At 44.9% G+C, this 5,734-nt stretch overlaps 2 non-coding genes across 2 annotated transcripts; one reads left to right on the plus strand and one right to left on the minus strand.

The window, feature by feature from the left end:
* Positions 1–3,999: 3,999 nt before the first annotated feature.
* LOC119165941 (small nucleolar RNA U3) lies at positions 4,000–4,212 on the minus strand. Its single transcript, XR_005109086.2, has one exon. It is a non-coding gene; the product is annotated as a small nucleolar RNA U3 (small nucleolar RNA).
* Positions 4,213–4,538: 326 nt separating this feature from the next.
* On the plus strand, positions 4,539–4,612 carry TRNAN-GUU (transfer RNA asparagine (anticodon GUU)). Its single transcript has one exon. It is a non-coding gene; the product is annotated as a tRNA-Asn (tRNA).
* Positions 4,613–5,734: the final 1,122 nt, after the last annotated feature.

A 5,734-nucleotide genomic window follows, 5' to 3' on the forward strand; every position in this document is an offset into this window, starting at 1 on the left:
TCCTCGTTCCTCTAGTATGTGTATAGATCAGCAGTGCAAACAAGCTCTGCAGTTATACTCGGTTTGTTGCCCCATGACTTTTGGTGTTTTGGCGTTACCTAAACATCAAATGTGTGATGTTTTGGTAACGGAAAGAGAAACATTCTGACCAAACAGCTTTCATGCTTTGTTGAGCTGTAGAAGTTTCTATTGCTATTAAGCTGCTTGGCACCCTTGGCAACTCGCCTTTGCTGCACCCTTGGGCGACACTTTTTGAAATGTCTTTTGATAATTTCTCCATATGCAAGTTGTGAGGAGTGGTGCATTTATTCCAAATGCAATGTATTATCTTGCAACATTTTCACTGAAGTTAATATGTTCATCTAAAATTTTGCGTTCTCTGTGTGGCGATTTGTGCATTAGTCCTTCTGGTTAAGTATTGAGCTAGTCTTTGTCGTCTTTTCCTTGGTGACACATACAATTCCGCCAGTAGCAATACTGTGTAATACATCCTTTTGGCAATGTGTATGTGGGCTCATCACATACACTCTGCAGCGCATGAAAACGTTACACCATTTTGGACAGACATAGTACTGCCTGTCTAAGAAAAAGTGCAGCGCAGCAGTCGCATCCAAATATTTGTGACTTGCCCCGCCCCGGGGTTTAGTGGCTAAGGTCTAGTGTACTCGGCTACTGACCTGCAAGTCACGGGGTCGAATTCCAGCTATGGCAGCTGCTTTTTCGATGGAGGCGAAAATGCTGTTGGCCCGCGTGCTCAGATTTGGGTGCGCGTTAAAGAACCCCAGGTGGTCAAAATTTCCGGGGCACTGTACTATAATGTGTCTGGTAATCATACAGTAGTTTTAGGACGTTAAACCCTACATATCTATCAAGTAGTGTTTATAAACAATTTATTTCGAGCATCAAGTTAACAACATACACAATTTAGGACACAGCCATGCCAAACTTTGTGCATACATTTTTCTTTTAATTTATGGCAATCTTTCAAACCTTCAGGCTAGGATTACAAGTTCCTCGTGCATTAGTTTCATGTTAAAGTTCTAATGTTTGCAATGTAGTACTTGTATGCAGCGTTACTTGAGGCAGAGCACTTAAACATCACTACAATCATGAAAATAATACTGTTGTGAAAGTACAAAGGAGTTGTAGCTAGCCAATACACAACATATTGATTTGCGTGCACAAGCGCACACAATGCCCACACAATTTCACCTTTCACACAAATTGTGTGTCCCAACACTCTTCAACTAAATAATTGCCGGTGAACCATTGCACACTTATGAGTGTTATCACACTTGTTAATTTTTTATGAGTGAATGTGCCGATATCAGTGCAAGAACACAGCCCAAGTAAGAATACTTTTCAACGTGGTTGAGCAGTATGCCTGAGCACAGTACAGTGAAACACCTTATTTTGTGTTGACTGGCTTCGGAGGTACACAGGAGCATGTTCAAAAATGCAAGGTAATGAACGAAAGACTGGGAATTTTTTCAAGGAGCTCATTGCCTTGTAGGCGGCCTCTGTGGGACAGCAGCTACGATGCTCGGCTGCCGACTCGAATGTCGCGGGTTCGATTTTCACCACAGTGGTTCCATTTCGATAGAAGCGAAATAATGGAGGCCACTCTACTGTGCAATGCGACAGTACACTAGTGGAAATTCTGACCACATGGTCAATATTTCTGGAGCCCTTAACTTTAGCGTTTCTTCATAATGATTGATTTTGGGACGTAAAAACCCAGATGTTATCATTTCTTTGTACAACTCAACCAGGGTGATTCTAAAGTTGTGGGCTTGAATCCCGCTGACAGATGTGGTGCCTTTGATCACTTTTAACTTCAAAGTATGTCATAATTGCTACACGGCTGTTAATGACGGCGACTGACATCGCCTGCGTTTTCCCTGTTCCAACTGTTGAATTCACGAGGAATGGCTGTGATTAAAAAATAATACTCTTTACAGGGAACGACATCTACACAAGTTTTTGCAAAGGGTGAATCCGCAGAATGGCATCAGACACAAACAACTTTTATTTCACTGCAGTGTCATGACCGGGAAGTACGCATGTCATGTGACAAACATAACATGCAAAATTGTATGCCGATACTCGGTCATTTCACCCGGATATGCGAGATCTGACAGGGCTAATCCTAGCGGATTGCTACTGCACAGAAAAATGTCTAAAATACCGAAGTGAGTGGCTGCCCCTCCCCCTTCCCTGCGGACGTTCATGTTAACACGGTGTCAAGAGACGAATGTTGCACATTCTGAGCAGCAACGCCTGAATGAAGAACATGAATGGTGATATCGAATAAATTGCATTCTACTGGGAGAGCAGTGTGACATAGTGCATAATTTTACCGGTCATGGGACAGACACCGTGGATTTTTCAAGTACATGTGTACAACCGTACAAGGTGCGCCTTGCATCGCACAGCCCAGTGGGCCTACCGTACGCGTGTTTCCGCGTTAAACTTTGAGAATTAGGCGTAAGGGAACGTCGCTCGAGGATGGATGCAGTCTCGTCGCAGTGAATAATCAATCCCGCCGTTGAATATTGTCTTAAGAGTACTGAACGCTGGGCGAGTTGGTAAATCATCACTACAAAACTGCGCGAAAAATCGACAAGAAACAGAGAAGGCACACACACAAGCGCAGACTAGCAACTGACAGTTTATTGAAAGAAAACACTTATATACCTAAAGAAAAACTATGACGTGAAAGATTAGAAGTTGGCAGTGAGATAATCAATCTCTAGTTGGTGCAAAGTCACCGAAGGCCTCGCAACACACGTGTCGCCATACTTGTGTATATAAAAAGCCTCCGCTACTTCTCTCGCTGTCCTATCCCTGTGCCGTGACAACACCCTTGTTTCGTGAAATAAAGGGGAACACTTGCAATCCCTGCAATGTAGGCACAGATTCGACGAAGGGTGGGCCTTCAGCGATGCCCTGTGATCCATTAGTCGGTTGTTCAAACATCTTCCAGTTTGCCCAATATGTGCCGTGACAACACCCGAAACAAGGGTGTTGTCACGGCACAGGGATAGGACAGCGAGAGAAGTAGCGGAGGCTTTTTATATACACAAGTATGGCGACACGTGTGTTGCGAGGCCTTCGGTGACTTTGCACCAACTAGAGATTGATTATCTCACTGCCAACTTCTAATCTTTCACGTCATAGTTTTTCTTTAGGTATATAAGTGTTTTCTTTCAATAAACTGTCAGTTGCTAGTCTGCGCTTGTGTGTGTGCCTTCTCTGTTTCTTGTCGATTTTTCGCGCAGTTTTGTAGTGGTGAATATTGTCCTGTTATTTCGAGATAGGCTGGACTTGCGGCGCATAACAGTGTGGTTCACCCCTCATCGACTCCGGCCGTGATTTACTACAGTTCGCACACGCGAGCAGAAATCAAAGACGATTTTTGTATTGCTTAAGCTGTACGGAAAATCTTTGCACCTACTACCCAAACAGACTCGCAAAATGCTGTAGTGCCGAGCTCTGTTCAGGTATCTGCAATGAAGTGCATCGCAATCGACGTAACACTACTACAGAACGACACATTTCTGTCACAGCGCGATAATTCAGGCTCGTGTGTGACCGCCGCATAGGGGAGTGTTACAAGATCGGTTCTGAACCCCGATCAGGTGGTCAAACCACAACTGTGGCAGAGTGCAAGTTCTCGCAGTCGCTGATTGGTGTCACACGATCGCTTAGCCTAATCCGGATCGGATTTTTTGTTAGAATGTGCCCGTCGGTTTGCCCAACAACTTTTAGATATGAGTATGTTCCAGACGGAAACGCAGTTCTGATTCTAGAGCTGCAGCAGAGAGACTGGCGTTTGAAATTACCATCTCTGGTCGTTACAACCGTCACACGTTCAGGCTTCCGCGGCATTGCTGATCTTGATTAATTCTTTGACTACTTCATTACCAACGCATTCATGCGAACCAGTACCGCTCTTTACTCCATCTGATTTTTCATTGCATTAAAAATGTACACCCGGCCACTCAGACTGGATCTCCGCCCTCCCACCGGCCAATTAAGGCCGGCGGAACGGTCATCAATGGCCGGAACCAGGGTCGAAACCCAAAGCTCCGAGCCGGCTTCGCGCTCAGGCGGAGACCCTCGACTCCTCATCGTGGTCGAGCGTGTTCCGAGATCGCGGATGCGTCTCGACAATCGTACTATAGAAATGATCCTATGAAGCACGATCTTAGCTAGCAATCATGCGACTATCCCACTCCATCTATTGAGGCCCCATTGCAGGTACAAGGTGATTTAGTAAATCAGCGCAATTTTGTGGCGTATTATGAAAAGAAATTTTCATTTTGGGAATGATTTTCTAGCTGAAATGTAAGACTAAACGAATTCTTTATAGTAAAAGTTTTCTTGCTCATAAAACTGTGGCTTGAATTTACAATGTGGTTGAAGCATAAGAACCTTGCAAGATTCATGCGCTCGCACACGACACCACACGCATCGTCAAACTTTTAAGTGGCAAACATGTTTTAGTCAATTCTTTAGCTACGATCCGCTATCTCGCCTCCGTGGCGCAATCGGCTAGCGCGTTCGGCTGTTAACCGAAAGGTTGGAGGTTCGAGCCCTCCCGGGGGCGGCGAGTGAATTTTTTTAATTATTAAAATTTTTTGTTCTAGGGTTTGTTTAACAAAGCATTTTTACAGTACGTTGCTTCTGAAGCGTGCTACAGCCAATGGTTTTGCAACTTGGACGTGTGGTACTTTGGGCTAGTTCGTATGACATGACGATAGTTATAGCGCGAGAGCAGAACGACGACAAATTATTGTCTCTTTGTCGCCGTTCTGCTCTCAGAATGGCTTTTTAATGGTTCCGGCTGGGTCCATTGGGCCTCATTCGAAACACATGAGTGAATTTTCTTGCTTAGCGAAGTTTTAACACGCGCTGCAGTCAGGACGAAATAAATACTCCTCGTGAAAGCTTATTTTGAAGTTGACGCATTTCGCCGTCTTAGGCAAATAAATCCATATGGCACCATGCGCTTTTTTATTTCGGGTGCCTGCGGTGACGTCTGAGAGAAAAAAAAAAAAAAAAAGGTGCCACCATCTTATGTAGCGGTGTGCAAGTATTCGAAGATTTCGAACCAACGAATCAAATATATCATTGTATTAAATTCGATACTCGCTCTTCGTTACGCTATTGTGATATACAATAGTGAGGTGATTATTCAGTTATGCACGGGCACGCATTTTCATCTTTCGGTCACGTCTGATTTTTGTGAGCTAGCTAGCTGGCTGCTACAAGTGGTCGAGAAGCCTCTTTGTTATCGCCTACTTTAGTCACGAAGTTATCTCTACCAGATTTCTGTTGAGCTGCGAAGGCGCAACAGCAGTGACGTACGTACAGAGAAAACAGACTCTACAAAACCCGTTAGAAGTGTGGCGGTTCCTTTGTCGTGATTCTGTTCTCAGGCTACAACTATCGCCCCCCGCAGTACCAACGAAAGACATGTGGTGGCGCTGCGGTCGTCAGCTCAACATGGCTAGAGTGTACTAGTATGAATTTCTAGTACATTCTAACGTGGCATAGGTAGAGTGTACTAGAAGTGTTGACCACGCCTCGCCGCCTGATACCTTACGAGTTGCCAGTAGCGGCGGCGCTGCAGTCGAATAGTACTCAAAGAGCGGCGCGCCGTGCGTAGGAACTGCTATAGGCTTCGGCTTCTCCAGTGCGCCTTTTGAGGCAGATTTCTTTGAACCTG

The sequence above is a fragment of the Rhipicephalus microplus genome, chromosome 8 (genome assembly GCF_043290135.1).
Source record: "Rhipicephalus microplus isolate Deutch F79 chromosome 8, USDA_Rmic, whole genome shotgun sequence".
NCBI lineage: Eukaryota > Metazoa > Arthropoda > Arachnida > Ixodida > Ixodidae > Rhipicephalus > Rhipicephalus microplus.